This window comes from Camellia sinensis, chromosome 2, assembly GCF_055761805.1.
Source record: "Camellia sinensis isolate YWXY chromosome 2, ASM5576180v1, whole genome shotgun sequence".
Taxonomy (NCBI): domain Eukaryota; kingdom Viridiplantae; phylum Streptophyta; class Magnoliopsida; order Ericales; family Theaceae; genus Camellia; species Camellia sinensis.
Genome location: NC_138962.1, coordinates 141,542,164 through 141,554,956, shown reverse-complemented (window position 1 = coordinate 141,554,956; position 12,793 = coordinate 141,542,164). Strand labels below are relative to the sequence as shown.

The 12,793-nt window shown below is 33.7% G+C and overlaps 1 pseudogene; it reads left to right on the top strand.

Annotated features, from left to right (window-relative positions):
• The first annotated feature begins 111 nt into the window (after positions 1–111).
• Positions 112–3,646, top strand: LOC145819099 (uncharacterized; annotated as a pseudogene).
• The last annotated feature ends 9,147 nt before the right edge of the window (positions 3,647–12,793 follow it).

The following is a 12,793-nucleotide window of genomic DNA, read 5'->3' as shown; positions in this document are numbered from 1 at the left end:
GAAATTGAAAGCAATTTTCAAGATAATCATCCAGTTTCCATCAATAAAATGCATTATGGGAACTCTAATAAAACATCACCCAGTAGGTATTATTATCCCAAACCTACTCTAATGCATATTCTTTATGAAGAAGATTTCCTCCAGACACAAAAATCTTATCATGGAAAAACCATTTATGAATGGAATATAGATAGTCTTTCTGAATACCAGATATTTGAATTGTTGCATCAAATGATTATGTATTCAACAATTTGCAAACAGAATGATAACGATGGCCATGAAATCGCCAGATTTTTAGTCAACGGTTTTACAAGAATCCTTAAAGGATGGTGTGATAATATCATCACTGAAACCCAACAGATTGAAATTTTAAGTGCATATAAAAGGGTTATAGAACCCATTACCAGAAATGTTCAAACAGAACAAGATGCAGTTTACACTCTTATCAATACCATTTTACATCACTTTGTTGGTGCCTTTACTGATGGTATTGAAGATAGAAGTAAAGAACTTTTACAGAATCTTAGATGCCCTTCTTTATCCCATTTTCGATGGTATAAAGATGTCTTCGTGATGAAGGTTGTTAGACGTTCAGACGCTAATTGTGATCATTGGAAAGCCAAATTTATCGATGGCCTTCCAACTCTTTTTGCTGAGAGAATAAGAAAAAAAATTACGGGATAAACATAGCAAAATGTCTATTCCCAATTCAGAATATACCTATGGCCAACTCATACGATTGGTCACAGAAAAAGGTCTTGCTTTATGTAATGATCTTAAATTACAGAATCAAGTGAAAAAACAAAGTCATAATGAATTAGGTGAATTTTGTGAAAAATTTGCCTATGACACTAAAATCTAGTATCTATCCAAACATAAAAATAAAAAACATAAATACGGAAAATCTTCAAAGTTTTATTCCAAAACATCCAGAAAATACAAACCATCTAAACAAATTGTCCAGCAACCACTACCTCCTAAATCTAAAGGCAAACATATAACTTCTTACAAAAAGAAAGCTAAGTCCACAGTTAAATGTTTTAAATATGGCCAAACAGGACATTATGCTAATTTTTGCAAAGCTAAAATTCAACAAAAATTAAATGAACTAGCTTTGGACGATGAAATTCAGCTACAAATCCTTCAAATGCTTTCTGAAGATTCCAGCATAAGCTGAAGTTTAGATAATGAACTTGCTGCATTATATTCTTCCAACTCTGACGCAGAATCTGACTCCTCTCCAGAAATTTGTTTCTGCAAACATAATATTAATCAAATTTCAGAAGAAGCTAACTATAGGAAAACAATAGTTGAAATGAATGGACTTGATATTAGTAGCCCTAGTATCAATATCCTTACAAAAAGTGAGCAAAATATGTGAAACATTGCTGACCAGATAACTAATCCAGAAATGAAATTAAAATATCTAGAACTCTATTATCAACAACAGAAGAAGGAAGAAATCGGTCTTCCTCCTAAACATTACAGTATGAAAGAAGTTTATAAAAGAATTCAGAATACAACTGAAGAAAAACCAATAACTATCCAGGATCTTAAGATGGAAGGAAATACTTTAAAAGTAAAATTAAGCATTTAGAAAAAAATTCACAAAAAAAAAAAAAGCATTTACAAATAGCAAATAAAGCTATCAATGCTGATATTAAAAAAATTAATTCTTGGACGTGTTAAAAGGGCACAAAACCTTTTTAATTGATTTATCTCCTAGAATGATAAATATCAAGGGCCAAAGATAACTCCAATACTTTTTCTTTGTTTCTTTCTTCTTCTTCTTCTTCTTTTCTATGAGGACTTTATTTTCTTCTTTCACTTTTTCCATTTTGAAATTTTAAAATAATTTTCACTTGCTTTTTTCTGGTTAATTGTATACACTTGTGCGCAGAAGAAGCGTGTCCCATGGATCACCATGTTCCAGTAGGCCAACAAGTATATTTTCAAGGTCTGTTTCCGTGTCCTATGTTTCCTCCCTGGCCTGTACAATCCCCATTTGGTGCGCTGCCAGTCTTCTAACCATATCCTGTGCAAGGAATGCCCTACTATTAGAGTTATCTAGGAAATGGCCCATTTTATCAGCCACCTTATCCACCCGTAGAGGATTCTCGATTCAATGTTGGTTATGGAGCAGGACAGAAAAAACACACCACGGATAGTAAAGACAACAATGTTGAATCAGAAGCATGGGAGATGGATGCCACCAAAATAAGGTCACATGGTAATTCGGAGTTGGAGAGCGAAGCTTCACAAAGCTGGGGACCACGAAAGAAGGTCGGAAGATCAGGTAAAAAGAAATCAGGCATGGTTGTTATTCAGAACATCAATTACATCACTTCAAGAGGGAAGAATTCTTCAGGCAATGAATCCCAATCAGTTTATGACTTTGAAACTGACAAGGAAGCTGGAGATTTTCAGGTCAGTGCTCCAGATAGGATGCATATGAACTCGTTGTCCTCAAAAAGAAAACGAGGTCATGGATATAACCCTGCTTTGGACTATGAAATGCGGGCTCATGTTGAAGATGCTGCTTCATTGGATAACAGAAATAAGAAAGTTGTAGTAGATATTAAGCAAGGGTTCAAGAAGTCAGACAAGGATCAGAAGTCAAAAGTCGCTCCAGATGCTTTAGATAAGAAGACTGTGGGACCAATAAGAAAAGGGAAAAACTTCAAAAAAGAGTCCTTTGGATGATGCACGAGCTCGTGCTGAAAAACTAAGAGCTTTCAAAGCTGATCTCTAGAAAATGAAGAAAGAGAAGGTACATTACTTATTACACTTCAACACTCTACAACACAGTGAGAAGATTAGTAGCAAAACTCCTTATGATACTTGCGATATCACATCATGGGTTTGAAAAAGAGAAACAGCCTCCCCATTAACCCTTTGCAAACCCCACAGTGGCAGGTGCCCCATTCACTGGGCTGCCTTTTAGCTTTAGCTTCATGTTCTTATAGTTACAGTGCAATTTTTCTTTTGGCAGCTTAGCATGTTTGCCATTCCAATGGACTTCTTATATCTTCAAGTTATTTTTTTTACCGGAAGAGAAAGATCGCAAGCGATTGGAAGCTTTGAAGATGAAGAGGGAAAAGAGAATTGTAGCAAAAGGCAGATCGACTGCTCAGTTGGCATCCTCCCAGAAAACCTTGAAAACAATTGCCAACAAAACTTGCGCTAAGCTCTGTCAAAGGAATAAAGTTCAGTGATTCAGAGCCGGGATCATCATCTCCTCTACAGAGATCTAAGATAAGAATTGCTTCAACTGGATCCAGTGAATCTCATAAAGCCTCTAAATGCAACAAATCAAGTAATGGAAGCCACTTTCCAGGGAATAGGTCGACTAGATCAGTTTCATCATTACCAGAGCCAAGGAAAGAGAACAGTGATGTCACTCCAGATCCAAAGGTTCCCATGAATCCAAAGACTATCTGAGCCTAAAATAGTTAGCAGCCCTTATGTTGCTCTAGTGAAGTCACGACGTGCTAAATTAGTATCAAAGCCAAACCTTTCAAATGAACTTGAGAGGAAAGACATATCTGCTATTATAAACCTTGATAAAAGCAAGGCTGCAACACTTCCTGAACTTAAGATCAGAACATCTAAAGCGCCTTTGGATATAGGCCGGAACTCAGCTTAACCAGCAAAATAAAGATAAAGGTATAACAATACCAGAATCCAACACTAAAAAAGATGAACCTGAATATCTTCTACTTATGAACAAGGTAACTTTCCATAAATGGTATATCAGGATTACTTTTATTATAAAACCTGATTTTGTAATAAAAGATGTTGTTGCTCTTGTAGACAGCGGTGCTGACATGAATTGTATTCAGGAAGGATTAATTCCTACTAAATATTTCCAGAAAACTACCCAATCACTCACCAGTGCGAGTGATAATTCTTTGTACATTAGGTACAAACTTCCAGAAGTTTTAATATGTAACCAAGGGTTATGTCTTCCAACTTCATTTGTTTTGATTAAAAATATGTCTCAAGCAATTATCTTAGGAACACCATTCCTATGTTTATTAATGCCAATTACCAAAATTGATTCTATTGGCATTCATACAACTTTAAATAATCAACATATTATTTTTGAATTTATTACAGAACCTTATACAAAAGAATTTGATTAAATTAAAGATCTAGTCAATTTCGAAGAAAAAAAAATTAATTTCTTGCAAAAAGAAATACATTTTCTAACTACAGAACAAAGATTACATCAATCTTCTTTACAGAATAAAATTAAATCCCTTGAACAAGAATTCCATACAGAAATTTGTAGTGATGTTCCTAATGCTTTTTGGGAACGCAAGAAACATATAGTTTCTCTTCCCTATGATACGGGATTTGATGAGCGCACTATTCCTACAAGATCACGCCCAAGCCAAATGAAAAAAGAGTATTTAGAACTCTGCAAAACAGAAATTAATATTCTTCTCCAGAAAAAGCTTATCCGACCAAGTTACTCTCCCTGGAGTTGTACAGCCTTTTATGTTAATAAAAATGTAGAAATTGAAAGAGGAGTACCAAGATTGGTCATTAATTACAAACCTCTAAATGATGCCTTGAAATGGATATGGTATCCTATTCCAAATAAGAAAGATCTTTTAGATCGTTTACAGAATGCTATTATCTTTTCAAAATTTGATATGAAATCAGGATATTGGCAGGTTCAAATTGCCGAGAAAGACAGGTATAAAACTGCTTTTACAGTACCTTTTGGGCATTATGATGGAATGTTATGCCATTTGGATTAAAAAATGCTCCATCTGAATTTCAGCATATTATGAATGATATTTTCAATCCTTATACAGAATTTGCAATTTGTTATATTGATGACGTTCTCATTTTTTCATCATCAATAGACCAGCATATCAAACATCTTAATATTTTTAAGCATGTTATTATCAGAAATGGTTTGGTGATTTCTGCACCAAAAATGAAACTTTTTCAAACTATAGTCAGATTTTTAGGCCATAACATTCATAATGGCACTATAATTCCAATCAATAGAAGTGTGGAGTTTACATCAAAATTTATTGATGAAATTAAAGATAAAACTCAATTACAGAGATTTCTTGGTACTTTAAATTATATTCATGATTACTACCCTAATTTAGCCACAAATGCTGCAATTCTGTATACCAGACTTCACAAAAACCCTCCACCTTGGGGTCCAGAACATACAGAAACTGTTCGGAAAATTAAGACAAGAGTCAAAACACTCCCTTGTCTTGCCTTACCAAATCTAGAATGGAAAAAGATTGTTGAAACAGATGCCTCTAACCAAGGTTATGGTGGCATCCTCAAACAATTCAATCCTAACAGTAAAAAAGAAGAACTCTTACGTTTTACTTGAGGAACTTGGAAGCAAGCAGCTTTAAATTACCCGACAATCAAACAGGAATGTTTAGCCATTGTAAAATGTGTTTCAAAATTCCAGGATAATTTATTAAATCAACATTTGTTAATTCATGTTGATTGTTTTGCAGCAAAACAAATCTTTAAAAAAGATGTCTAGAATTTAGCTCAAAACAAATTTTTGCAACTTGACAAAGTTTACTTTCAGCATTTGACTTTGATATTGAATATATCAAAGGTGAACATAATTCTTTACCGGATTTTCTAACTTGTGAATATTTGCAGGGTCCCAATGTCCAGTAGAGGCTGCGGCCCTGGCCGAAGGAGTCGAGGAAGCGAATCTAATCCCTACCATATACAAAATCCATTTCATACAGAATTTCCAGGGCTTTCAGCTGCCATTTTCAGTAAAAAATGGGAATCTAGCCAAAGTGCTAAAGATGTCCTCCTTACACCTCCAGAACCATATTTACAGAATATAGTAATTGGGGAAACAGCCCTCTATATTAATACAGAAGATGAACAATGGATGACAGATCCATGGGAAATCAAAAGGCGGTATCTTACAACTCAACATTCTCCCCCGTATTTTGATCTATACAGATATATCTTTGATCAGATTCTTGTTGAGACAGCTTCGGTTGAGTTCAAACATACTTTGGATGATCCCAACCGGACAGCTAGTCCCATTAATTACAGAAAAGCCACCATCTAGAAAATCATGCCTAAATCTTTATTAGAAATTCTTGAAAATTATTTCTCCAATTTAGATTGGATACGGATAAAAGGATTACCACCACTATGTTCTAGAATGGATGGTTTGGGGATTAAATATGTACAAGCTTGAGTATTAAGTTTAATTTGTTCAATCAGGTCAGGTTGAGATTCATTAAGGGTCTTTCACCATTTAAAAAAGAAATTTTTTTTTTTGGCGGGAAAGCGTATTCTAAAAATCACAAGTAAGATCCCATCTCCAAATCCAAGGGAGACCGACATAAATCATAAATATAGCAAAGGATTTGGACAGAGAATGATTCTGATTACCGGGCATAGCTTGAAAAGCAGTAACCCATAGATGAAATTGAATATGGATGGGTTCGGGTAAGATAGATGGATCAGGCCCGAACTTATCCCACCAAAGAAAAAACAAGTTGGGAATACCAGCTTGGTAAGTTTGGGGGCAAACTTTGATGAACCATGAATGAGTACGATTAGGGTTTATATAAAAAAAGGATTTAGTAAAAGTTTCGGTATAATCCTAATAATATAAATAGTAATAAGCATGACTCTAATACCAATAGGTGTACTAACCGTATATTTATAAGCAAGTCTGTCAATGACTTACAGGGGATACATGCTGTACAGGAATTTAATTCAATAGTGGCAAAACCCAAAACGCGACTTGGGTGGCGTCTCACTTTCAAATATATGATTTATATCCCAAATTAGCACAAATTCAGGAATATTACTTTTCATATGAACGATATAATAATTACAAATTAATACACATATGATCTCATGTTTGTGTAATTACTATGGAAGGGGTCGTTGATCAAGAGCCAAACGAATAATCTTCTCTTGCAGAGATTGTTCTGTTAAAACTATTAATTTTTGGAGTTCTTCAATCCAAGATTGTATAGTGAGTATATCCTGCAGAGTCAATAAAGTAGCTAATCTTTCTTTATGCCAATCTAATAATGCAAGGAATTCAGATAAAGTATTTGCAAAAATAAAACATTATAAAATACTTACAATATAGTAGCAAGCTCAAAACAAGAGAGTTGCTTCACACATAATTGATATATCATAAAATTTCAAAAAAATTTACAAGAGAAAGAGAAAGAAAGAGTAAAAGAAAACTTGTGTCTCAACAAGGGTGAGACTTGGCCTTAAATAGCCATTCTTGACTTATTCTGAAAAATAATTGAAGACAAGTGACCTGTCCTTGATGGCTGGAGTTGTTCGTTCTTAGCTTCAATTCTTCTCTTCTGCTGTGTGGAGATATTATTTTAATAATGAAAATGCCTTAGGGTCCTGATGTGCTAGCATGCTCGGATAAAAAAACAACTAGTCCTTTTTTTTTTTTTTCCTGGTGAGAGTGGATAAAAGAGGATAAAAAGCTAATGATTATACATCTTTAGCTTTTTCTTTTGCTTTGCGATGCGAACTTTGTCGTGTTCGACTTTATCGGCAATAATGTCGATAAGAGAATTTCAAAAATCACTAAGTGTTCCATCATCATCATTATCATTTGGTTCTTTTGTCTCTCCTACAAGGACATTATACGCATTATCATGCTCATTCTTATCATTATCCTTATCTTGACTGGCTGCTGAGACCATAGAAACATCATCCTGAAATTCGAATTCCATGGATTGGAGAAATTGGTGTTTCATATATTCCATGCATTTGATCATCAAATCTTTATTAGAAATTATTGAAAATTGTTTCTTCAATTCATATTGGATATAGATAAAAGGATTACCACCACTATGTTCCGGAATGGATGGTTTGGAGATTAAATTCGTACAAGGTTAAGTATTAAGTTTAATTTTTTGAATCAGGTCAGGTTAAGATTCATCAAGGGTCTTCCACCATTTAAAAAAAGAATTTTTTTTTTTAAGACGGGAAAGCTTATTCTGAAAATCACAAGTAAGATCCCATCTCCAAATCTAAGGGAGACCGAAATGAATCATAAATTTAGCGAAGGATTTGGATAGAGAATGATTCTGATTACCGGGCATAGCTTTAAAAGTAGTAACCCATAGATTAAATTGAATATGGACAAGTTTAGGTAAGATAGATGGATCAGGCCTAAACTTATCCCACCATGGAAAAACCAGTTGAGATTACCAGCTTGCTACATTTCGGGGCAAACTTTGATGAACCAAGAATGAGTATGATTAGGGTTCATATAAAGAAAGGATTTCATAAAAACTTCGGTATAATCCCAATAATACAAATAATAATAAATATGGCTCTGATACCAATAGGTGTGCTAACCGTATATTTATAAGCATGTCTATCAATGACTTATAGGAGATACATGCCATACAATAATTTAATTCAACAATGGCAAAACTTGAAACGCGACTTGGATGACGTCTCACTGTCAGATATATGATTCATATCCCTAATTAGCACAAATTCAGGAATATTACTTTTCATATGAACAATATAATAATTACAAATTAATACACATATGATCTCATGTTTGTGTAATTACTACAGAAGGGGTCGTTGATCAAGAGCCAAGCGAATAATTTTCTCTTGCAGAGATTGCTCTGTTAAAACTATTAATTTATGGAGTTCTTCAATCCAAGATTGTATAGTGAGTATATGCTGTAGAGTTAATAAAGTAGCTAATTTTTTTTTTATGCCAATCTAATAATGTAAGGAATTCAGAAAACGTATTTGCAGAAATTAAACATTATAAAATACTTACAATATAGTAGGAGTCTCAAAAACAAAAGGGTAGCTCCATACATAATTGATATATCAAAAAACTTTAGAAATTTTTACAAGAGAAAGAGAAATAAAGGGTAAAAGTAAACTTGTGTCTCAACAAGAGTGAGATTTGCCCTTAAATAACCATTTTTGAGTTATCCTGAAAAATAATTGAAGACAGGTGGCGTGTCCTTGATGGTTGGAGTCGTTCATCCTTATCTTCAATTCTTATCTTCTGATGTGTGGAGATATTATTTTAATAATGCAAATGCCTTAGGGTCCTGATGTATTGGCATGCTCGGATAAAAAAACAACTAGTCCTTCTTTTTCTGGTGAGTACGGATAAGAAGGGATAAAAAGCTAATGATTATACATCTTTAGCTTATGTATTTATTTTGCGAACTTTGTCGCGTTTGACTTTATCAGCAATAATGTCTGTAAGAGAATTTAAAAAATCAGTGAGGGTTCCACCATCATCATTATCATTAAGCTTCCGTGCCTCTCCTACAAGGACATTATACGCATTATCTTGCTCATCCTTATCCTTATCTTGACTAGTTGCTGAGACCATAGTAACATCATCCTGGAATTTGGATTCCATAGATTGGAGAAATTGGTGTTTCAAATATTCCATGCATTTGATCATCAAATCTTTATCAAAAAATTTTAAAAATTGTTTCTTCAATTCAGATTGGATATAGATAAATGATTACCACCACTACGTTCCGGAATGGATGGTTTGGGGATTAAATCCCTACAAGCTTGAGTATTATGTATAATTTGTTCAATCAGGTCGGGTTAAAGACTTATCAAGGGTCTTCCATCATTTAAAAATGAATTTTTGATTTTTTTTTTATGACGAGAAAACTTATTCTAAAAATCACAAGCAAGATCCAACGTCCAAATCCCAAGCAGACTGAAATGAATCATAAATGCAGCGAAGGATTCAGAAAGAGAATGATTTTGATTACCAGGCATAGCTTCACTACAACAAAAAAGGGTTTTTACGACGCACAATGTCGTAAAAACCCTTCTTAACGTGCAGTGCGTGTCATATTATGACTAGTCATGGAAAGTCATTCACTTTCAACGACATGTTTTGTACGCTGTTAAAAACTATTTAACGGTAGATTTTGTGCGTTATTGTTACTTTTTCTATGACACGCTATTGTATGTTGTTAAAAACTATTTAATGGCAGATTTTGTGCATCATTGTTACTTTTTCTACAACTACTTTTGTGCGTCGTTAATTGGTGAGACAAATAACGACGCTGATTGCGTGCTATAAAATATGTAATATGACGACTTATTATGCCTGTCGTAGAATATGTAGTTTTTTATTTTGTTTTATTTTAAGTTCAACAGGTTCTATTTGACCAATTTTATACAATCTAACAAATATTACAAACAAGCATCACAAAACATCAATCAACCACCAAAATATTGTTTGAAACATCAAAAAGAAACTATATCTATAAATTATAAACATTCAACAATTGTCTATATATTCCAAACATTCGAAAACTATATCCTTAAGTTCTAAACTGTACAAAAAGTTTAAACTATCCAAAACTAAGCATATCTAACTTTCTAAACATATCAACAACCATCAAGAGATTATCTAAAACTACCGACAAGAGTTCCTATAGCAGTTGTAGCTGCAGCTATAGCAAATCCACTTGCTCCTATCACAAGGACGAGGGTGCCCAATGTATGTGTTAAGGCACCTAAACTTGAGGCAATAGCTGGAGCAACTAACCCTGTTGTATTTTTTGTTTGCATGACAAAGGAAACTTCACATAAGTACAAAAACCAACGACTCAGGGACAAATATTTCCTGAAGTATAAAGAAATGATCAAGAAATTTTAAAACATCAACAAAACATTTCCAAAATTAATAAGATAATTCAATGGCCCCATAAAAGCAATGTTATAATGAAAAATTAGCAAAAATTCAAGATCTCAATAGTCTCAACGTATATGCAAATAAAATTCACATAAAGCAAAACCTTTTTTTTCATACCTCATATGAAGTTACCTTTTTTGTTGCAATGTTTCTAGAGGGAAATGAGTAGGAATCTTCAAAAAAACCATTAAGTTTGTACATGAAAATATAGTTTGCTACTAAATCCAAGCCATAAGAAACTCAAGAGAAAAATTAAATTTAAAAAGAGGAAGAGGTGGAATTAATCTACTTCAATGCAGCACCTACTTAGGACTTGCATAATTATGTTAAAGGATCTCTATGTATGAGGTTTAGGTTTGTATAGGTTTTATCCATTACCATTGTAAGTTCCAAAATAAAGAGTCCAAGTCAAATTAGAGTCTATATTATTTACAAGTTTGTCCATTACCTAGAACAATTCCCTCTTCCACAACTGCTCTTGTTGCATTTAAAACATGTGTAACCCAGTCTTTCCTTTCTCCAACTTCTGCCTTGCTAGCCCTTCTAACCTGAAAGAAGAAGACTTGCAATGAAGTCATTAAAATACATGCAACACCCGAAATTCAGTAAATATTTACCTTGAAAACAGTAACTCCACTAGATAGCTTTGTCAACCGCTTCTATGCTTTCTCTTTGTCAAAAATAGCAGTACTCTTCTCAATGGCAGCCCTTAGCTATTCAAACATATAAATAGTATCTCGTTAACATTTTTCTATGCAAATCAATGGCTTTTAGACCCTACATGATAACATGAGAATTCTATGTCTCTTGAATTAAGTACTTGAGCACATTTCTTCAAATTTCTCTCCTCAGTTTCCTCAGAAAACAAGATATATATATATATATATATAATTACAAATTTCAATTAAACAATGGTAGTAAACAAGAATTACAAGTCCAAAAACTTGTGTTACATGGACTCGCTAGTTTAGGGCAGAGTACCTGTGTCGACACGACACAACATGACACGACACGGGTGCGGGTGTGAGATATGTGCCAAATTCAGCATGATTTTCTCGGACACGGCTGACATGAGAGGAGAAAGAAGAAGGGTTGTTGAGAGAGAGAGAGAGAGAGAGAGAGAGAGAGAGAGAGAGGGGCTAAAACTCACCTTTGCGAAGCAAGTCGAGTCGCGAAGCAAGATCGAAGTGCAAACCCTAGTCGCGAACTAGACTGAATTGAGGGATATCTAAAAACCAACATCTCAAAGTCGATTCCACCCTAGGGCTTCGATTCCTCTTTGGTCTCGATCTCTCTTTCTCTGTGTCTTCTATCTTCTCTTCTCTCTCTCTCTCTCTCTCATTTCTTCTTTGAATTTGACTTCTCTTCCTCTCTGTTTTCTGTCTCTACTTTCTATTTATAAATGATATTAATATAATAATATATAATAGTATTCATATTATATAATATTCACTCAAAAAAATATTGTATAATATAATATATTATAAATATTATAATTTTTATATCTAAAATAATTTTTATAATTTTTATTTAGTATTTATATTCCGTAAAAAGTCAGTTTTATTGTAGTGTTTGAAAAGCAATAACCCATAGACTAAATTGAATAGGAACGGGTTCAGGTAAGATAGATGGATCTGGCCAAAACTTACCCCACCAAGAAAAAACTAGTTGGGAATACTTGCTTGGTAAGTTTGGGGGCAAACTTTGATGAATCATGAATGAGTACGATTAAGGTTCACATAAAGAAAGGATTTCGTAAAAACTTCGGTATAATCCTAATAATACAAATAGTAATAAACATGGCTCTAATACCAATAGGTGTGCTAACCGAAAATTTATAAGCACTTTTGTCAATGGCTTATAGGAGATACATGTTGTACAGGAATTTAATTCAACAATGGCAAAACCCCAAACGCGAATTGGGTGACGTCCCACTTACAGATATATGATTCACATCCCTAATTAGTACAAATTTAGGAATATTACTGTTCATATGAACAATATAATAATTACAAATTAATACATGTATGATCTCATGTTTGTGTAATTTCTATGGAAGGGTTCGCT